This window comes from Panthera onca, chromosome D1 (assembly GCF_046562875.1).
Source record: "Panthera onca isolate mPanOnc1 chromosome D1, mPanOnc1 haplotype 2, whole genome shotgun sequence".
NCBI lineage: Eukaryota > Metazoa > Chordata > Mammalia > Carnivora > Felidae > Panthera > Panthera onca.
Window position 1 is genome coordinate 60,664,685 of NC_138348.1, and position 23,219 is coordinate 60,687,903.

General features: G+C 39.0%; 2 long non-coding RNA genes across 13 annotated transcripts in view; one reads left to right on the forward strand and one right to left on the reverse strand.

Annotated features, from left to right (window-relative positions):
- Positions 1–323: 323 nt before the first annotated feature.
- LOC144612917 (uncharacterized) lies at positions 324–22,232 on the forward strand. Its single transcript, XR_013550111.2, has 3 exons — positions 324–405; positions 21,735–21,919; positions 22,048–22,232. It is a non-coding gene; the product is annotated as an uncharacterized LOC144612917 (long non-coding RNA).
- LOC144612916 (uncharacterized) overlaps positions 400–23,219 on the reverse strand; it is a 38,504-nt gene continuing 15,684 nt past the window's right edge. For 6 of the 12 annotated variants that reach the window (XR_013550108.2, XR_013550109.2, XR_013550105.2 and 3 more), the window contains 4 exons: positions 11,397–11,459; positions 3,574–3,665; positions 2,483–2,674; positions 400–1,522 (listed from right to left, as the gene is read on the reverse strand). This is a non-coding gene — a long non-coding RNA (uncharacterized LOC144612916). Of the gene's footprint in view, positions 1,523–1,581; positions 2,675–3,573; positions 3,666–11,396; positions 11,460–23,219 lie in introns of those variants that run through there. The other 6 variants (XR_013550107.2, XR_013550101.2, XR_013550099.2 and 3 more) reach the window with 4 other exon arrangements.

Here is a 23,219-nt window from a genome sequence, read left to right on the forward strand (position 1 = left end):
GTATAAGAAAGTCATATCTGGAAAGGCTCTGTGGTGATGCCCTTCAGGCCTTCAGGATGCATTATTCAAATGCTAACTGAGAACTTGGATGACATAATGGTGTCGGTGTCTAAAAACATCTAGAAAAGTCTTCATTTATATTTGTGAAAATCTGCTTCAGCTCACTACAGGGCAATTGAAGCCAAAAGCAGGCAGACAGTCATGTGCTCATCTGCAGCTTCTTGCGGAAGGGGCTGTCTCGTTCATCTGCTCTGTAGCCCCTAGCATGGGACCAAGCACATCACAATGATTACCATTTGTTGAGTAACTTTACAAGCATCATCTCACTTAATCTCCATGGCAGACCTGCAAGGTAGATAATCTTATCTCCATTTCAGTGATGCAGACTCCCAAGACTCAGAGAGAGTAAGTAACTTGCCATTATGAGTAGCCAAACTGGTAAAACTCAGGCTACCAGAGAAGGCTTCTTAGAAGAGGTCATCTTGGAGGACAGTGAGAAAGGGCAGGACCTCAAATGACAGAATACAAAGAAGTTTTTTAGAGAATTTTCATTTTGGAGTGAAACTTAAATGCCATATGAGGTTTCAGAATCAAGGGTTTTGGTAGAGGGGTGGCATGTGGGTGAAAGGAAGCAATGGACATGGTGAGAGGAAGAATAAAGTGAGGAGGTAAAGGCCTACAACATTTCTTCAGTCATCAAAGGGTTAAATGGTCAATTCACTATCCTAGTGTGGCATGGGGAGAGAGCTGTTAAAAGTGACCTGGTGACTGAGACAATAACTATATAAAGACTTTGCAATGACTTGACTTCAGTTGCCAAGTTTATTTTGACCTATACTATTGGGTTTATGTACCCCCAAAATCATTGAACCCCTAATCACCAATGTGATGATATTTAGAGATGGAGGCTTTGGGAAGGAATTAGGTTGTCAGGGTGGGGCCCTCACGATAAGATGAGCGTCTTTCTTTTTTTTTTTAATTAAAAAAAATTTTTTTTTTAAATTTACGTTCAAATTAGTTAGCATATAGTGCAACAATGATTTCAGGAGTAGATTCCTTAGTGCCCCTTACCCATTTAGCCCATCCCCCCTCCCACAACCCCTCCAGTAACCCTCAGTTTGTTCTCCATATTTATGGGTCTCTTCTGTTTTGTCCCCTCCCTGTTTTTATATTATTTTTGTTTCCCTTCCCTTACGTTCATCTGTTTTGTCTCTTAAAGTCCTCATATGAGTGAAGTCATATGATATTTGTCTTTCTCTGACTAATTTCACTTAGCATAATACCCTCCAGTTCCATCCATGTAGTTGCAAAAGGCAAGATTTCATTCTTTTTGATTGGCGAGTAATACCACATCTTCTTTAAGATGAGCGTCTTTATAAGAAGAGACAAGAGAGGGCTTGCTTCCTCTCCCTCCTCACCATGTGAAGCTACAAGAAGACGACCATGTGCAGATCAGGAACAGGGTCTTCACTATGAGCAAAGTCAGCCAGCACCTTGGTCTTGGACTTCTCAGTCTCCTGAACTGTGAAAAATAAATTTCTGTTGTTTAAACAAAAAAAAAAAGAAGAAGAAGAAGAAGAAGAGGTCATCCTGGAGGATGCATTCGGAGGAGGAAAAGGTGAGAAAGACCTTCTAATCAGCTGTGACAGGCACAGTCATGGAGACAGGAAAGAGCGTGGTCTTGCTCATACCTAATTCAATAGCGCTTTTGGAGGGAACACCTTTCTCATGTCTTCCCAAAACATTCAACGTAGTTTTCATAGAAATAATATTTCAACTTTCTACACTTCTATTTCACAGCTTTACACTTTATTTAATTAAATGATACCATATGTGCCTAGAAGAAATGGGTTTGTTAGCAACCATCACTGCCTCCTGATAAACATCTATAACTCCATTGGCATTTCTTTCTTTTCCTCGTGCCACATTTTTCTCACTTGTAAATGGTGTTGTTGTAAGGACTTAATTAGTTGATCTACCTAAAGTGCTTAGTAAGCACCCATAAACTTTTGCATGCAGGAGTTCCCACGTGCCTTAGCTGATAAATTTTCTGGAAGTTAATCCCGAGTTAGTTCCATGAAGGTGCATCAGAGCCTCTTCTATATTGGGGGTGGTTTTACTAGACAAAAGTGCCTACTGTGGATCACAGAAAATCTCCCACCAAAATACCGCCTCCAATGCCTGGTCTTCTAATGAAATAGGCACTTGGTCTTCAGGGCACCTGACACATACCTTATCCAAGAGCCTTATTCACATGTTTGGCCTGAAGGCAGGAAGCAGAACAAAAGCAAGTTTCTCCTCCTTCAACATTTGAATGGCTGCCACAATAATAAATAAATAACATCCTTTTTATTTTCCCAAAGGAACACTTACACAGAGCTTCTTAATCTCTCCCCCACTGAGCAGATATATTCTCAGGAGTCAGGTTGCAAGGTATATACGCAAATTATAAGAGTACTGTTGGGAGCAAAATATGACCTACTCTCTGATGTTAGAGGATTCCCAGTGTAGATTCTCTTTCCCAGTCACTGGCAGCGAGTCATAAGCATCTGAGATAAGAAGAGACAAGATAGGGCTTGCTTCCTCTCTCTCCTCACCATGTGAAGCTACAAGAAGATGACCACGTGCAGACCGGGAACAGCGTCCTCTGGTGGAAAAGCTGGAAGGTAAGGTCCTTGAGGGAAATGTGACAGAAAGAGCAAAGGCTTTGTAAGTGAACATGAGCGGACCAAATTCACCCTTTGCCATTTCGCTGGGTGATCTCTGCAAGTCACTTAACCTCTCTGAGCCTCAGTTCCCTGAGGCTCCTAATCTTTGCTGCATTAAATCTTTCAAAAGCCTTCATGTGTTAAGGCAGAAATGCACCTGGGTACATAGGAAGCACTTACTGAATGGTAGCCATTATTATTGATTTTTCTCCAGGATAATTCCAACATTGATCCTTAGGGATAATAAAGCTCTAGAATGTGGTGGTTAAAAGCCAGGCTACCCTGGTTTAAATCCCAGATCTTCAGCTCCTGAACTGGGTAAATGTGGGCAATTTCCTTTAACCTCTCTGTGCCTCACTTTCCCTGTGTCAAAAACGAAAAAAGTAACAGAACCTATCTCAAAGGGTTGTTGTAAGAATTTAATGTTAGTATATGCAAAATGTTTAAAATAGTGCTTGGAACTATTAAGTACTATGTCATCTATTATATAACTACTGTATCGTAACTGTCTCTTTAACTGTGAACACCTGGAAACAAAGGTTGTCTTTCCTTTCTGTATATCCAGGGTGTCAAAAAGACTGCAACAGCTTAATAAATGTTAATGGAATGAATGAAGCATCTCACATGCCATGCTAATCAAGACTTTCTTTCCTTGGAAATGACATTAGCACAATCCAAACTAAGGGGAAGGAGGAGGCAATTTATTGTTGTTCTTATTTACTTATTTCTCTATGTATCTATCTATTTTTTTAAGATTATATTTTTAAGTAATCTCTATACCCAACATAAGGCTTGAACTTACAACCCTAAGATCAAGAGTCACACACTTTACCCACTAAGACAGCCAGGCACCCCTGTTGCTCACATTTAAATTCTCCAGGACTGAATCTTGCTTCGGGCACAGTTAAAACCAAATGTAGAAGGGAAGCAGCAGCTCCTTCCCAAACGTACATTTCTCTAAAGGAAAGAATTTTCTGTTAGAAGGAGGATGGGAAAAAGATGCTGGGCAGGCAAAAATGCTAGATGCCCTGACACAGGCCAAAAGACAACATGTTGTCAACTTCATCATTCCTGGACCATCCCAGACAATTAGAATCTGTCCAGTTTTAATAGATGTTTTAGAAAAAGTACCATAATCTTTCTAAGTGCCGTAATTATTCCACATTTCAGCTTCCTCGCGTGAGGCTGTTCTTCACATCTAATCTAATCCAAATTCCTTGAGTTTCTATTCAAGATATTTTTCTTCTTGTTTGTTCCACTGTAGAAATTAAAAAGCAGCGAGGCAAATGCTTTACAATTCAGTCTGAAGACGTTTCAAGTAGGAAGACTTCATCCATATGGTGCTGCCTGGAGTAGTGTGGCAAGAAGCCGAGTCCAGTGGGCAAGAGGGCTGATCAATTGATGATATCCACCTGCCCCACATTCTGGAATGCAGAGTGGTCATACACTTGGCTGTGGTTGCATCCCCAACTTTGTAATCCTTCCTCTAAAAAAAATGTTTCTTCTTCCCTCACCCAGCACCCTTACTCAAACAGGATGGTCACAGAGGAAGTGTCAGGAGAGGTGGGGTGAGGGGCAATCCGTACAGAATCAACATGCTTGTTAAATTCTTCCCAGTTCCATTTAAATCTTGAGATGTACTTATGGAACCCAAAATTATTCCCCAGTGAATTAGCAAAGATATCAAGTGTGATTAGCATTTTTTGGATGCAAAAGAACATTGCACACTGCTCTGTACTCTACTTGGATGTGCTGAGATGCCACCTCAGGTGTTAGGAAAAAGGAGACGTGAGAAAGAATTGTTAAACCCACCAACAGCCCGTCCTCCTGCCAAGGTCACATCATTCAAGGCATGATCGCTGACATCACAGGTGCTTGTGACTCCCCCTTCACTCTGATAGTGACCGCAAGTCAATCTCTTTTGCCATAACTTTTTCCATGTATGTGCTCCATTGGTATACAAAGATCAGGCTGAATTGATTTCTATTTTGCCTGTCTCCATTATCTTTTCACTATGGAAAATTTCAAAAAAAAAAAAAAATTAAAAAGAATAGTATATACCCATTACTCAGATTCAGCAGTAATTAGGATTTGACAACACTTTCTTTGTCTATCCTTCTCCTTTTTCTGCAGAAGCATTTTATTTGTTTGTTTTTTTATTTATTTAAATTAGGCCCTATGGGGGCCTGGATGGTTCCATTGGTTGAGCGACTGACTCTGGTCATGATCTGTTTTGTGGGTTCAAACCCTGTGTCATGCTCTGCACACTGACCTCGCGGAGCTGCTTGGGATTCTCTTTCTTCCTCTCTCTCTCTGCTCCTCCCCCACACACCTTCTCTCTGTCTCTCTCAAAATAAATTAAAAACAAATTTTTTTAAATAAAGTAGGCTCCATGCACAATGTGTGGCTTGAAGTCTCAGCCCTGAGAGCAAGGGTTGCATGCTCTTCCAACTGAGCCAGCCAGGTTCCCCACTGTGGAACCATTTTTAAAGCAAATCCTAGGGGCGCCTGTGTGGCTCAGTCGGTTAAGCGTCCAACTTTGGCTCAGATCATGATCTCGGGTTCATGAGTTTGAGCCCCACATCGGGCTCTGTGCTGACAGCTCAGAGCCTGGAGCCTGCTTTGCAGATTCTGTGTCTCCCTCTCTCTCTGCCCCCTCCCACTTATTCTCTCTCTCGCTCTCTCAAAACTAAATAAAACATTAAAAAAAAATTTAAAGCAAGTCCCAGACCTCATGTAATTTTGTCTATCGATGTTTCACTTTGCATCTCTAAAATATACGAATATTTTCTTATATAACCATGATGTCAGTAACACACCTAACAAAAGTAACAATTCCTTGATATCATCTAATTCTTAGACCATTTTCACAGTTCTCTGATACTGAAGAAATATCTTCGTTATTGTTGGTTTTTTTAGACTCAGGATCCAGATGAGGTCCACACATTGCATTTGATGGTTATGTTCGAGTGTCTTAAAATTTAGAATAGTCTCTCTCCACTTTGCCCCACCATTTTTTTCTTCATGCCATTGACTTGATGTTCAGTTGTTTTATGGAATCTCATATTCTGGTGGCACCTCAGTGGCTCGGTCAGCTAAGTATCTGGCTTTGGCTCAGGTCATTATCTCACAGTTCGTGGGTTTGAGCCCTGCATCAGGCCCTGTGCTGGCAGCCTGGAGACTGGAGCCTGTTTTGGCTTCTGTGTCTCCCTCTCTCTCTGCCCCTCCCAGCTCATGCTCTGTCTCTCTCTAAAAAAAAAAAAAAAAAAAAAAAGAACATCTCATATTTTGAGTTTATCCATTCATGTCCTCGCAGCAGCACTTAAATCTGAGCCTCTACCTCCTTTATTTCACGTAAGCGGAGGTTAGTTCTAAAAGCCCTATTGGATTCACGTTCTTTTTTTTTTCCATAAGGGACATCTCAAGAAGTGCATGTTATCTGGCTGTCCTACTCTTGCTAAAGATTGATCAGCAGATTCAGGTGATGTCAGCCAGATCTCTCCATTGTAAAGTTCTCCATAAGCTTTTCATCCAATGCTTTCATCCATTATTGATCTTTGCCTTAATCAGTTATATCATTAGGATTGCAAAGTGATGGTCTTTCTAATTCCATCATTCCTTCTGCACTTATTGGCTGGGAATTGTCTGTAAAGAAGAACTCTTCCTCATCGATAGCCCTCAGAGAGCTATTTGGTCACCCTGGGATGTAGATTTAATTGGAAAGGCAGCATAATGCTTACTCTTGTCCCTTAAGTTGCCATTTTTCAAAGTAAGAATTGTGACCTAGTTTGTTAATTTGTCTGTTTTGGCGCTCTTCCTCCCCCACGAACTCAGTAGGCTTTTATATATTCTATGTATTCCCATAAAATTCAACCACTACTTTTTTAGATTCTTAAATTATCCCATTTTTGGTCAATTGGGGCCCCTTCTTGTGGGCTCTTGAGTTCTTTCCATATAACCCACCAATCTTTGATAACTTCACAGGTTTTGGCTCAGCAAGGTGTTCCTGCCTCATCTTGTACATGTACTGTCCCAGACTTGGAATCAGCCATCCAAGAAGTCCCGGGTCCTTTAAATGGGAAAGGTTATTTAGGGACCACAATCTGGACACCACAGGTTGTTCATTGTCCATGGGTTTTTAATCCTTCTAGGCCCTTCTGAAAAGCACAGAAATAGGATATATTTTTGAAAAAAATAAAAACCATATTTCTAATATCAAATTTTTAATATTTCTACTGTTATTTCTAATTATTCCTAATATTACATTTCTAATTCAAATTTAACATTAATATTTACATTAATGCTTTGATTTTACATTTTACTTCTCTTACACTGTAAATCTTGGTTCCTAATAACATTAACATAATTATTTATTGCTATATACTATACTATATAAAAATAGTTTCAAAATGCTAACACAAAGACTACTACTAGCAATGTAACTATAGAATGAAGCATTAGATTTTTTTACCCTTAAAATATATTCCACAATGTACATACAACAAATATACTATATTGTAGTATCACTTGAAATCATTTCAAATAATTGTCTTCTCTATGCAGCTACATCATTAACTTGATAAACAGGTACACTGTTTCAGTTTGTCTTAAAATCATATGAGTTCATTTTCAATTTAATGTTTTGAATGTGTAAAACACATCTATATGATTCTAATGTAAGAAATACATAATGTATTTGCAGAATCTTTCCAATCTTTTGGAAACAAAAGTTTCCAATCTTTTGTTATTACAAATAATGCCTCCATGAATAACCTTGCATGTCATTTCATGTTTAACCCAGTCCATATTTTAATCAGTAAATGTAAGACCACTCTATCTCAGAGAAACCACCCCATCATACCCAGCCTAAGTCATTCATCCTGGTGGACATCTGTCCTGGTCTTTGGGTACCAAGCACCTTTTGAATACCCTTCTGATGTTAGCAGGATTTTCCCTTTTGAGTTCCACCAAGTGAGAAGACAGAATCTTCCTTCCCTCTCCTGCTCTTTTGCAGCAAGAACACAGGAATGTGACTTGCGCTCCTCCAGTCAGATGCACTTGTGTGGGATTCTGGTGGGGAAGGGGGCTTGGAGGGGGAAAAGATGAATAATGCATTCCTCTTGCTGGCGAGGGTGGCAGCAGAGCCATGTGGTTGGGGGGACAGGACGGTCTGTAAGGTTGAGTTCCTGATGCAGAAGAAGCTAGATGCCTTTGGCAGCAGTGGTGACAGTCAAACTGAGCTCTTGGCAGCAGGTAGTTGCTGAGTGGTGATGGGGCAACATCCTTAGTTTTCTCATTAGGCCAGTTGAGCTGCATGGTTTTGGGTGATTTTCTTCGAAGATTGTTTCCTCCAGTCTTTGCAACAATTTTACGAGCGGCCCAATGTTCTTTGAACAGACTCCTTTTCTGCTTAATCTGTCAGCATCCGCTTCCTTCCTTGTAGCCAGGAAATACTTTATGCAGCAGATGCTGGGAGTCAGGCTAGGTACGTTTTAGGTACCACAGGGGCCTGATCATCCTCTGACTTCAACCGTGCTTGTGAGTTCTGGGAGAAGGGACTATGGCATAATGAAAAGAACTGGGTCATTAGGGGCCCTGCAGCTCTTCTGCAGGAAACTCCTTTGAAAATCATCAGTCATAAGAAGTAAAGGGTGTTTTCCTGATTGCTGGAGGGAAGGAACAGGTGGTAGAGATGAGGTCAGCAGAGGCCCAGCATAGCTCCTGGGGTCCATAGGGCAGCAGGATGGTGAGACCAACAGATAGAACAAAGGGACTAAATGTAAGAATCCCACCCTCAACCCTAAGGCTTCTCAAGTGAATAATTGGGGCAGGGGATCCTGAGGGGGGATGGAAAAACATAACTTTCAGATAATCTGGAAGATGGGATCTAGAGAATCAGGATTTGGGGTAATCTTGTAAGTGGACCCATTTGGACCCAATCACATGGTTTAAGGCTACAAACTTGATATCTCTCATAGAGGGCAACTATCCCCTCAGCTCATCATTTGTCCTTCCATTTTGTGTTTGTTGGCCAAAAAATTCTAATTTAGCATATATTTAATTCTATTGATATTTTTCTTTTTAAAGTGTTTGTTTATTTTTTTATTTAGAGAAAGAGAGCAAGCAAGCAGGGGAGGAGCAGAGAGAGAATCCCAAGCAGACCCCACACTGTCAGCACAGAGCATGACGTGGGGCTTGATCTTATAAACCACAAGATCATGACCAAGAGTTGGAAGTTTAACCAACTAAGCCACCCAGTCACCCCACTATTGATATTTTTCTTTGTGATATCCTCCACTGTTTTTCTGTTTAGATAACATTTTCCCTTTCTAAAAATATGTTCAACATTATATTTTCTAGAATTCACTTGTGTATATGGCATGATCAGTATGCACTTGGCACTTGAATAAAGCTGGCAGGCTAGAAACAACCAGGCAACATTAGATATACTTTGCGAATTCAAAGAATATTTTGCAATAATGGGATACAATTCTTTATCTCAAAAATTGTCAGGGGTTAAAAAAAAAAGAATGACGGGAGCAGGAAGGAAAATGGCACCCTTAAAGTGTTGTTTCCAACTTAGCCTAAGGTTAAATAAACAGCTAGCAAGGTGAAGGAAGGAAGGAAGGAAGGAAGGAAGGAAGGAAGAGGGGAATCTGTTGATTGAAAGAGGCTTAGGAAACACCACTCCATACAAACGTGGACCTTGTGCAGATCATGATTCCATAAGCCAATTTAAATAAAAGAGAGACAATTGGAATTTGAATACTGTATATTTGATGACAATAAAGAATAATTATTTTGTTAGTTGTAATAATTGTGGATATGTTTCTAAAGAAGTTCTTATCTTTTAGAGACACGTAGGAAAAGATATGATGTCTGGGATTTACTTCAAAATAATGCAGTGGTCAGGGAGAGATAAGGATATAAATGAGATGAGATGGGCTGCTATGAGTTGTTAATTGTTGATGTTGGGTGATGGGAACATGAGGGTGTATTATATTATCCTTTCTACTTTCCTATACATTAATATTTGAATTTTCCCATGGTAAAAATTTTAGAAAGAGATAAAAAATATATATATAGTGGCAATGACGTGGCAGTAAGGAATTGTTAAATATTCCCAGATAGGTGGCGAAGCTTCAGTGTCTCAGGGTGGCATATTTGGGGCAGATCATGGCCTCATCTAAGCCAGCTGCCCCTTGCCAGCATGAGTGGAATTTTCACAACAGCAAATCTTTGCTGAGAGCCTTCTGTGTGTCAAATCCAATGAGAGAGAAAGGTTCTTCCACTGTGATACAGAAAGAGATGTGCAATGTACCAGTTACAGAAATAGTATAATGAAATCATTGCTCACACAAAAAGTCCCTAAAGGTTCATCTAAAATAGACATATATCATTTTTTAAAATGCTGTTTAAAAATAAAGCTTTAAAAATACACTTTTCTTAAGAAAAGAATAAAACACAACCAGACCATGTCATAATGCTATTTAAAATGATCCATGAATTTTCTTTTTTTCTTTAAGTTTTTTAAAAAACATTTATTTATTTTTGAGAGAGAGAGAGAGAGACAGACCACAAGTGGGGGAGAGGCAGAAAAAGAGAGAGACACAGAATCTGAAGCAGGCTCCAAGCTTTGAGCTGTCAGCACAGAGCCCAATGTGGGGCTTGAATCCACGGACCACGAGATCTTGACCTGAGCCAAAGTTGGACACATAACTGACTGAGCCACCCAGGCACCCCCCCACGAATTTTCTAATTGTCATCGGAACAAAACTCCTTAGCCAGGCCTACCTCACATCCAGACCCTGCCTCTTTCCCCAAGCCCTATCTCCTGCCCGTCATCCCTACACACTTTAAATTCCAGCCACAGGAAAGGACTTGCAGTTCCCAGAACTCTTGCCTCTCAGAGTTCACGTTCCCCTGGAGGAGTTTCAGTCATTCATTAAACAGCATTCATTGACCTCCTCAGCTGTCCTGGACCTTGTGGCCCACTCTGTCTCATCACTACTCATCACCTGGACTGTCTTTTCCCCTCATCAGTTTGTTCTTCCAGTATCATCTGACTTGTCACCTCTGAGAAACCATCTTTGAACCACTCTTCCGTACTCTTTGTATATGGGGAGCAGCAGGGAAAAATGCACACATGTCTTATTTTTCCCACTGTATTCTGAGGGCAGAGATAAAATCCTGCTTAGGCACAATGTGTGGCCTAAGGCTTTAGTCATATTAGAAGATCAATGAATGTGGGGCGCCTGGGTGGCTCAGTCAATTAAGCATCTGACTCTTGAGTTCAGCTCAGGTCGTGATCTCACGGTTGTGAGATTGAGCCTCATATTAGGCTCTGCACTGAGTGTGGAGTCAGGTTGGGATTCTCTCTCTCCATCTCTCTCTCTCTCTGCCTTTCTCCCACTTGCATACACACTTGCTCTCTCTGTCTCAAAAAATAAATAAAAGTAAACACTAAAAAAAAAATCAACAAACACTTGTTCAACAAATGAGTAAATGAATGAATGAATGAAGCTTCCCCCACTAGCATGTAAACCCTCAAGGGCAAGAATTTTTGTTGTTTTCTTCTGTTTTATCCTTAGCACCTAGGACGGTATACCTGGGACATTAAATATTTACTGAAATAATTAAAGGTAACTGTCAAAGAAAAATCAAGGAGATATCTATGTTAAAACTCACTTGCAAACTGGTTATTTGTTGTGGTCGCCTGTCTATGGATCGGCAGAAGACTTTGATCCAGGGCTAAAAAAGAAATCAAAGAGAAAAAATGTTTTAAAGGTCAAATACAAATCCATGTTTTATTGAATTAATAACCTAGATTTAAAAACTATCCCCAGGTCCAAAAGAGACTAAGACATTTACTTATTTGTTTTTACATGTATTATTTTAGAAATCACTATACTAAATGTTGATTTTACTTCACCTAAAAAAAAAAAGTTAAGATTTTTGGAACTTTAGATTTTCACTTGACATGGGGTCATTTTCTATGTGCCCATATTGCCTGTGGATCTAGAGAAATATATGCAGCAAAGGGGCAGCACATGATTTCCTACACCAGGAACAGCCAGAACCCAAGGAAATCATGAATGACATCACTCTTATTGATCTAATTTCTAAAAGACAATGGAATAATTTCTCCTCGCCCAAACCTTACTGCAGCGGTTTGGACCAGCAATTCCATAGCGGGGTGGTGGGAGGGCTGCACGGACAAAGGACAATTGTTGACCTCCCCACAGCAGCAGGATGGTTTACAAAGTGGTCTTTCTTGGGAGTTCTGCCTGGGACTATTGTACACCACATGACAGGTGCTCTTACATAAGTAAGACCAAATTGAATTCCATTTGGATTTCTTCTCTTCTCAAAACCATCTTTCTCTAGAATTGTCCTAAGTCACTAGAACAACGGAAGGGAAAAGTGTGATCTTGAACTTCCCAGGGAACTGAGGCAGGATTTACTTCCTCTTTCTTTACTCATCCACCTTTTCACAGCTGCCATCCGCTGGGACCTCTTTTGAGAGGAGCTTTTATTCCCTGCTTTCTTTCAGGATCCTGCCTCACATAATCTTCACTGGCTTTTCACAAAGAAAACTAGGACTCCCATTTATTTTATCCAATCCACCGCTACATTCAGCCTTGAAAACAGCATGCAGCACATTATCCTCTAACGGGAACAAATAGCAGAATGGAGCCCGGCTATTTTCCATGAGGCTGATTTTTGCTAATCCAACACATTTATCCTCTGAAACATTTTCAGTGCCTGTTGAGAAATAAGTGGTACCAGTAAGGGCAGTATCTCCCAGCATGCAACTTAAAAATGTATAGACAATAGGTCTTAATATGAAAGTAAGTCAATAAGTTGTGGAGGGGCAGTAGAACCATTTTGGGTACTATGAAGATAGATATACTACACGTGCCCTTGACCTAACAATTCTGCTGTAGGATTCTAGTTCACAGGAATGCTCACACCTGGGAGCAAATGCATATGAACGGCATTACTTACGGAATCACATGTACAGAGCCACATGAACTGACAAAAAGACACGCTGAATATTGCAATGTGGAAAAAGTAAATTGCAGAACAATATGTAATACATGATTTCATTTTTGTTTAAAAATAACCCACACCATATGTATAGGGATGAATGTACTTTTATATATTTACAGATATAAAGAAAAAGTCTGGAGAGAAACCAGCAACAAACTGTCAATGGTAGTTCCTTCCTCTGGAGAGTGAAATTGGGGGGATTTCACTTTTCACTTCATCAACTTTGGAATTATTTAAATTTATGTTTCAGAAAACAAGAAAGGAAATAAATAGCTGGATTAATACAAGGTAGTTAACACTTACAGAGTGTTTATTCTGAGCTGGGCGAGTGCTAGACACTTTATATATCATCTTACTTGCTCCTCCAACTTTCTGAAGTAGGTAATATTATCCCCCTTTACAGATGAGCAAGCAAATTCTGAGAAGTGAATAATTTGCTCAAGGTGACAGGGCTAGTAAGTAGCAGAGCTAGGATTTGAACCCAGGGTTTTTTTACTTCAAGGTCCAAGACATTCCCTTTGGTCCAACAATGCCATTTAGTATGACATAGTCCTGACTCAGTAGATGGGCTTATTAACAGTGCCACATGGATGCTGAATGTTAAGTTTATTCTTTAATACACAAAAGGGGGAAGGATAGTATAATGAATCCATGTGCTCATTATCATCCAGAAGCAACAATTATTAATATTCTGTGTCATTGTTTCATCTACCCCCAACATATATTTTTTAGGAATCTTTTTAATGCCAATTCAAGACATCATATCATCTCACCATAAATACTTCAATCTCTAAAAATAAGAAAGTTTTTAAAAACATGATGATGTGATAAATATCATTATCACACATAAAGTTAACAATCATTCCTTAATATTATCAATAGCCAGGGCATCTGAGTGGCTTAGTCAGTTGAGCGTCCGACTTCAGCTCAAGTGATGACCTCACGGTTCTGGGGCTGAAGCCCCACATTGGGCTTGTTATTGCCAGTGCAGAGCCTGCTTTGGATCCTCTGTCCCTCTCTTTCTCTCTCCCTGCCCTTCCCCTGCTCATGCTATCTCAAAAATAAACAACAAAAAATTATTTTATAAAATACTATCAATATCCAATCAATGTAAATTTTCCCAGATTGTCTCAAAAATATCTTCTTGTTGGTTATTCAAATTTATATCAGTTGAATCTTTATCTCCTTGAATCTATGGTTTCCCTCTTCTCTTGCTTACTATGACTCATTTATTGAAGAAATGGAGTCCTTTGTCTTGTAGAATTTCCCACCTTCTTGATTTGATTTCTTAGATCTTTATGGTGTCGTTTAACAGGCTTCTCTATCCTTTATATTTCTCACAAACTGGTGATTCAAGACATTAAATCAGTTTCTATCCTTTGGGCAAGATTTTTTCTAAAGTGGTGATGTATACTTCCTACTGCATTTATTAGGAGGCAGTTAGTGTCTGGCTGTCCCACTTTCAATAATGCTAAGGTTGAACAGGGGTTCAGCGGTGTCAGCCTGACACATACATTATGAAATTCCACATCAACCTTCCACCTAATAAAATTAGCACCCATTGATGGTTTTTGCCTAGACCCATTATTTCATTAGGGGTTTAGAGTCACTTAAAATCCTGTAAGACTTAGGTATTTTTTAACAAAAATCCTAAGATAGCAATACTATGTTTTAGTTTTGGAGAAAGGTATCAAAAAAAATCTTTTCTCTACTACCCATCATGAGTTTTTCTTGTTTTTGTATTTTGTGAAAGTAATTAAGTTTCTACTGTATTTTATTTTAGCTTTTTTGAATAATTAAGTTTTATTTTCCTGAGACCACCGGTATTCTGCAAGCGTCTAAGCCCCATCTGGGACCATTTTGCTATTTATATTGACATTTTATTTGGAATTTTGATCTATGCTTCAATTCCTAAATAATTCATAAAAAGTAAGAAGAAAACGAAAAGATCTCCCATTCTTCTGTGACAAATGTCACAGTAAGCCAGTTAAACATCTCTAGATCATTTTCAATTTCATGCCTAGGGTCACTTTCAATGACTAAGTCTGTTCTTATTCATTTCACATTTATCATAGCTTCTGTCCTGTGCCAGGTTCTGAGGCTAAAGAGAGGAAAGTCTCAGGCCCTGTCCTTCAAGGGTTCACAGTCCCCTACACCGATGAAATTGGGAAATGGCCCATGGGGCCCCGGGATGGCTCAGTTGGTTAAGCATCTGACTCTTGATTTTGGCTCAGGTCATGATCTCACGGTTTGTGAGTTCAAGCCTGGAGTCAGGCTCTGTGCTGACAGTGTGGAGCCTGCTTGGGATTCTTTCTTTTTCTCCCCCTCTCTCTGTCCCTCCCTCTCCCCCGCAAAATAAATAAATAAACTTAAAAAAAACTGGGCAATGTCCCAAAGGTTCTTGGGTTACAGGGAGGAGGCACTCCCTGACTATGGAATCAGGGAAATCTTCTCAAAGGAGATGTTGAGTTTTGAAGGATGAGTGGAAAGTAACTAGGGGAAGGGCATTCCAGGAAAAGAAAACCCATACAAAGGCATGGAGGCAGGAAAGAATAGGTTCCTTCAGAGAAGTGCACACAGTTTTGCATGGCTAGAGAGTAAGGTTGATGGGGAAGGGTGGCTGTGGTGGAGCAGGGGCAGGGCCAGGGCAGGAAGAGCCTTGTCTGCCATGTTAAAGAGTTAGGATGTCCCTGAAGGATTTTAAGCAGAAGAGTGACAGAGTCTGATTCATGTTGTATATTTTTGCCTCTATAGATGTTTTTTCTTTTTTCTCTATTTAAGTCAAATTCACGTCACATAAAATTAATCTTTTTAAAGTGAACAACTCAGTGGCATTTGGCACATTCACAGTGTCATACAACCACTACTTCTGTTAGATCTAAAACTCTTTCATCACCCAACAGGAAACCCATAGCCATTAAGCAGGCACTCCCCATTGCCCCCTCTCCCCAGCCCTGGCTACCACCAATCAGCTCTCTACCTCAGTACATTTTTATTTCTAAAAATTACACAAGTAATATGGATTCATTACAGAAGAATCAGAATACAGATGACTAAAAGAGGAAAATAAATATTGCTGATAATCTCAGCACCATTTTGTAGGCTGTGTATCCTTCTCAGCAGTTTTTGCGTGTGTGAGTGTGTGTGAATTTTCCCACCCCGATCTTCCATGTACTTTACAGGGTCCTCTAACCTTCTGGAGTCTCCCCTCCCCAACTTTTGAGATGTAAAAGAATTCTGCTCAAACCCCTATCCTATGAATGACATGGAACTCAACTCCCTTCCAATATCTCTGAGAATTCTGGGGAGGTTACAGATCGAGGTGGGGGTTTGCTCTCTTTGACAACCTCTAGCACTGATTTTCTGCCTGATCTTTGCCTCTTATTTCACCTCTTGGGCACATTGTCCATTCTACACTTCTCCAATCCCTTCTTTCCTCCAAATATGGCCTAAACAAGGTGGTATATTAGCAAATATTTTTAAAAGATTTGGGGGCAAACAGAGGATAGCTTGTATTGAAGCACAACTTGGAGAACAACTTGAAACTGAGTTTCAGAGAGGAGTTCTGAGTCCCTTAGTCATTCTTATCATAGGCCATCCCTCCATGTGGTACTATGACAGGACAAGCTGCCAGCTTCCCTCCCTTCCTATCTTTTTCAATCTCCTCTAGATGTAGACTCGAAAGCACTCATTTCCAATTCCCTTTCCCTTTTGCACAAGGGAATTCAAGGCTCTTTTTGCTTTGCTCCAAACTGCAAAGAGCTCCTAAGCTATTCTGCTAAGTCAAAACAGTCCCTCCCTATCAGAACTCTAGTGCCAGGTTGTCCAGCTAATACTTTCTCCCTACTGGCTGCATTTCCATTATCACTTTCTTATCTTAAATATCTTTCCTTAGGTTTTTTTTTTTTGTTGTTGTTCCTATTCTTCTATATTGTTTGAAATGGCTGCATACATTCCTTATTTTTGGACACTTAAGTTGTTTCCAATGCTTTATTATTATAGACAGTGCCCTGTTATATATTAAAGATTATTAAGGGCATATATATCCTTATTATATACATGGATATGTACCCTTAATTATTTCTTTGTTATACATTCCTAGTAGTAGCATTGCCTTATGGATTTTACATATCCTCTACAAGGACTGTATGAGTTGATGAACCCAGTAATGTTTGAAAGTGCTTGAATCTATTAACCCTTGTTAATAGTGCATATATTTATCCTTATTTTTTTGTGTGTGGTTTTAATTTTCATTTCTTTGACTAATAGTAGAGTTGAACTTTTTTAGTTTATTAGCCATTTGAGGTTTATTTTTCTTGTGTAAAATACCTTTTGTGGTCAATTATACAGTTTCATTTTTCACTTATTGATTTGGAGGTTCTTTGAATGTTAAGGATATGAACCTTTGGTTAAGGATATTTCCTATATGGCACAAAAACAGGCACTCAGATCAATGGAACAGAATAGAGAACCCAGAAATGAACCCACAAACGTATGGCCAACTAATCTTTGACAAAGCAGGAAAGAATATCCAATGGAATAAAGACAGTCTCTTCAGCAAGTGGTGCTGGGAAAACTGGACAGCAACATGCAGAAAAATGAACCTGGACCACTTTCTTACACCATACACAAAAATAAACTTAAAATGGATGAAAGACCTAAATGTAAGACAAGAAGCCATCAAAATCCTAGAGGAGAAAGCAGGAAAAACCTTTTGACCTTGGCCGCAGCAACTCTTACTCAACTTGTCTCCAAAGGCAAGGGAAACAAAAGCAAAAATGAACTATTGGGACCTCGTCAAAATAAAAACTTTGGCACAGCAAAGGAAACAATCAGCAAAACTAAAAGGAAACCGATGGAATGGGAAAAGATATTTGCAAACGACATATCTGATAAAGGGTTAGTATCCAAAATCTATAAAGCACTTATCAAACTCAACACCCAAAAAACAAAGAATCCAGTGAAGAAATGGGCAAATGACATGAATAGACACTTCTCCAAAGAAAACATCCAGATGGCCAACCGACACATGAAAAAATGCTCCACATCACCCATCATCAGGGAAATACATATCAAAACCACAATGAGATACCACCTTACACCTGTCAGAATGGCTAATGTTAACAACTCAGGCAACAACAGATGTTGGCAAGGATGCGGAGAGAGATGATCACTTTTGCACAGCTGGTGGGAATGCAAACTGGTGCGACCACTCAGGAAAACAGTATGGAGGTTCCTCAAAAAACTAAAAATAGAACTACCCTACCACCCAGCAATTGCACTACTAGGCATCCAAGGGATACAGATATGCTGTTTCGAAAGGGCACATGCACCCCAATGTTTATAGCACCACTATCAACAATAGCCAAAGTATGGAAAGAGCCCAAATGTCCATCGATGGATGAATGGATAAAGAAGATGTGGTATATGTGTGTATATACATATATATATATATATGCACAATGGAGTATTACTCTGCAATCAAGAAGAATGAAATCTTGCCATTTGCAACTATGTGGATGGAACTAGAGGGTATTATGGTAAGTGAAATTAGTCAGTTGGAGAAAGACAAATATCATATGACTTCACTCCTATGAGGAATTTAAGATACAAAACAGAGGAACATAAGGGAAGTGAAACAAAAATAATATAAAAAACAGGGAGGGAGACAAAAACATAAGAGACTCTTAAATATGAAGAACAAACAGAGGGTTACTAGAGGGGTTGTGGGGGGGGGGGTGGGCTAAATGGTAAGGGGCATTAAGGAATCTACTCCTGAAATCATTGTTGCACTATATGCTAACTAACTTGGATGTAAATTTTTTTAAAAATAAGGATATTTCCTATACCATCTGTCTTTTAATTTAGTTTATGGTGAATTTTGCTGTAAAAGACTCACATTTTTATACAACCACATCTATCATCCTTTATGAGCTCTGCTTTTAGTCTCATGTTTAGAAAGTCATTCCTTACTCTGAAGTTTTGTTGACATTCACCTGTACTTTCTCCTTCTTAAATTACAATTTTTAATCCTTCTGGAATTTTTCTTCATGTACTGTGAATTTGGATTTGTTTTCATAATGATACAGTTATCTTAACATCCCCCACCGATAGGAGGAGGCACAGGCTTTTTAATGTACTAAATCCTTACATGTATTTAGATGCATTTCTGAAGTGTGCTTTTTAGCTAGTGATGTTTTAATTATTGTATCTGGCTGGTTCACCTTAATATCTGGTAGGAAAAGACTTTTTTGGCATTATTTTCCTAAAGATGGGCTTGACTTTCTTACTTTTTCCCTTTTTCTTCTCTCTCTTTTGTTTTGGTTCAAAACATTTACTTTGTATCTTAAACAGGACATTCTAAAGTCTGCATCATGACTGGAGAGTTACCCCCGAGGTTTACAGCCACTGTGTCCCTCTCAAAGCATGATCCTGGGAGCTGGGGAGTCATGCAAACACAAGCTAGGACCCCCAGGGGAGGAAGGGTGCAGACCAGGGGAGGACTTCAATCCTTTCTTAAGGAAAAGGCAGTAGAGCATTCTGACTCACTGAAAACTAGTGCAAACATTTTTCAAAATAAATTTTTAAATAGATTTCTTTCACATTAAAAAGAAAGTTATTTTTGGGGCACCTGTGTGGCTCAGTCGGTTAAGCGGCTGACTTCAGCTCAGGTCATGATCTCGCGGTCTGTGGGTTCGAGCCCCGAGTAGGGCTCTGTGCTGACAGCTCAGAGCCTGGAGCCTGTTTCGGATTCTGTGTCTCCCTCTCTCTGACTCTCCCCTGTTCATGCTCTGTCTCTCCCTGTCTCAAAAATAAATAAAACTTTAAAAAATAAATAAATAAATAAATAAATAAAAAGTTATTTTTATTGGGATTTTGTTAATAATAGGCTTAGCCTGAAGAAAATTAATATCTTTACAATATTAAATCTTCCAACACAGTATAATGTCTCTCCTTTTATTCAAATCTCCTTTTAGATTCATGGTAAAGTTTTATAGATATGCATATTTATAATTAAGTTTATTACTAGGTGCTTTGATTTTTTTATTACCATGATATATGGGTTCTTCATTCCATTGTTTTTCTTAACTAATTATTGCTGATATATGTATTAGTTTTTAAATATTTCTGTCATAATTGCCGAATTTTCTTGCAAGCTGGTGCAGGTACTCTGGAAAACAGTATGGAGGTTCCCCCAAAAATTAAAAATAGAACTACCCTACAACCTAGCACAATTGCACTACTAGGCATTTATCCACGGGATACAGGTGTGCTGTTTCAAAGGGACACATACACCCCCATGTTTATAGCAGCACTATCAACAATAGCCAAAGTATGGAAAGAGCCCAAATGTCCATGTCCATCGATGGATAAATGGATAAAGAAGATGTGGTGTATATATATATATATATATATATATATATATATATATATACACACACACACACACACACACACACACACACATACACACACACACACACACACACACACACACACACACACAATGGGTTATTACTCGGCAATCAAAAAGAATGAAATCTTGCCATTTGCAACTATGTGGATGGAACTGGAGGGTATTATGCTAAGTGAAATTAGTCAGTCAGAGAAAGACAAAAATCACATGACTTCACTCCTATGAGGATTTTAAGAGACAAAACAGATGAACATAAGGGAAGGGAAACAAAAATAATATAAAAACGGTGGGGGGGGGGGACAAAACAGAAGAGACTCATAAATGTGGAGAACAAACTGAGGGTTACTGGAGGGGTTGTGGGAGGGGGGATGGGCTAATAGGGTAAGGGGCATTAAGGAATCTACTCCTGAAATCATTGTTGCACTATATGCTAACTAATTTGGATGTAAATTTTTAAAAATAAAAAATTAAACTAAAAAATAATAATAATTGCCAAATTTTCTGAACTCTCTTGTTCATTTTAACAGTTTTTCAAGGAACCATACAATCTTCAAATAATGATAATTTTGTCTGTTACTATCAAGTATTTATACCTCCCTCACCTCTTTTTCTCATTATTGCATCGATTGACACTTCAGAATAATCTTAAATAATGGTAATGACAGTCAAATTATTACCTTTAATGGAAATGCTTGTAATGTTTTATTATTAGGTATAATATGCTGTTGGTTTGAGAGCAATATTCCTTAACATATTAACATGTTAATTAAGATTTTCTTAAACCAAAAATTTATGTTGATTTTTATCAAACTTTTTAGCATTGTGTTAAGATGATCATATGATTTTTCTCCTTGAAATCATTGATCAATACATAATCTATTTTACATTGATTTCATAAATTATATAAACAGGTAACTTTTACCACTGAACTTTTCTTATATCCATGGATTAAGCCCTGTTTGGTCATGGTGATTTGCCTTTTAAAATTATAACTGCAGGTTTAGTTTGGAAAATGGATTGAAAAGAGACAAGGTCAAAGGCCGAGAGGATATTTAGGAAGCAATTACAGTTCTCAAATAAAACAACAGTAGTGAAAACAGAGAAGAGGTCTGGTTCTGAGAGGTGTTTAAAAAAAAGATCAATATTAGCTCCTTGGGTATGAAATCTGAAGTGAAGAAAGGAATTTAGGAGAACTGCTAGGTTCTTGGCTTGGTGACATTTATCAAGACAGGGCTACAGGAAGAAAAGCGGGTTTGGTAGGAGTTGGAGGAGAGGATAAAGGATGAACTCCTGACATCCTCAGGTCCTGAGTGGAACACCCACGTATTGACAGGTAAGTCATCATATACATGGATCTGGAGCAGAAAGATCTGGGCTATAAATATCAACTTGGTGATTACTAGTGTGTAGAAAACAGTTAATTGTAGTGTGAGAACACAAGAAGACTGAAAACGAAACCACAAACAATGACTCATTTTAAGAGATGGAAGAAGGAAGAAGTGGGCTATGTATGCCACACAACTTTACTCCCCTCGTCTGCTTCCTTCTTCCCAAAGGCACCTCTCACCTGCTGGGCTGCTGCTGCCTCTGCTGGGTTCCCTGGAGTCAGAATAGAAGCCCCAGAACTGCATGACCTGCACAACCTCTCATCTGCACTGGTTTCTCCTCACTCTCAGACAAGATGAAATGTCATACCACAGAGCATGAAATCTTGCTTCTGTAGCTGGTGTCAATGGACCAGGTAATGCACCATAGAAGTTGCATAAAAGTACAAGAGAGTTAGCTTCTTGTAGGGAAATCTTGACAAATCTATCATTAGAGATGGAAGTGAGGTAGACAGATCATTTTTCTCATTTTCCCCTTCTGCAGACTACATCAAGGTTGGGATCTCTCCCTATGGCCATGGCAGAGAAGCTCTGTGGCTCAAGGAATCTACTGAAGTCACCTGCTGTTTCTTATCATGGCTTGTTGAAAGTAGTGTCATCATGGTAACACATCACACTGAACTGTTTGACTTTCTCCTTTATTTTTACTCTCCTGAGCTTATACGTACCCCTCCCACACATAAACACAAGAATCAGCACTTTAATCTTGACCCCAGGCTTTATAATCTAGAGAAACTGCACTAAGATACAGATGCTAAATTGGTAAATTGAATAGGAGAAAGTCTATTTAAGTCAACTCTTCATTTGGACTTGGATCCTTAAAACATGTGTTCTATTTTTCTGAGAATTCAACATGATGTAATGAGAAAGGGAATAAAAAGGAGGCATGAATAACAATTAGATATGAGAAAGGGAAAACAGGACCAGGTAGAAAACTGTCAAATTAGAAGATGAAAATGATATTAAACATTAATATTACAGCAGCTGTTGAGCTCACATATTTCCCCAGGTTAGGTTATCAAAAGAACATAGCAATATGGTTTTATTTATTAGGTCACTATCAAAAGTACTGGCAACATCCAGCAAAAAACTATCATCCATAAGATGTCTATTTCCTTTGCTATAACAGAAAGTCTACAACAGCCTTTACCCCAATTCAACCCAACAAATATCTATTGGCCCCTGTCATGAGGAGGACAATGTGCTGAGCTTTATGGAAATAGAGCAGTTGCTGGGGGCGGGGGGCTTCTCAGATTAATAAGACTCGGATGTACCCTGAAAATGATATAGTCTCAGAGGCATAAATATAATGAAGTACACAGGTCATTATTATCCAAGGTCATATCAAATTTAAAAAATACAAATTTTATTTGTACCAAGAAAAGGTACAAATAAAATTCTAAGAAGATCAAAGGAGGGAGAGATTATATTAATGGAAAATAATCAGGAAATACTTCACTGAGAGGGGCTATACATTTGTTAGATATAATTTTATTTTTTAATTTTTTAAATATTTATTTTTGAGAGAGAGAGAGACAGAGCACGAGTGGGGGAAGGGCAGAGAGAGAGGGAGATACAGAACCCGAAGCAGACTCCAGGCTCTGAGATGTCAGCACAGAAGAACCCAATGCAAGGCTTGAACCCACAGACCACAAG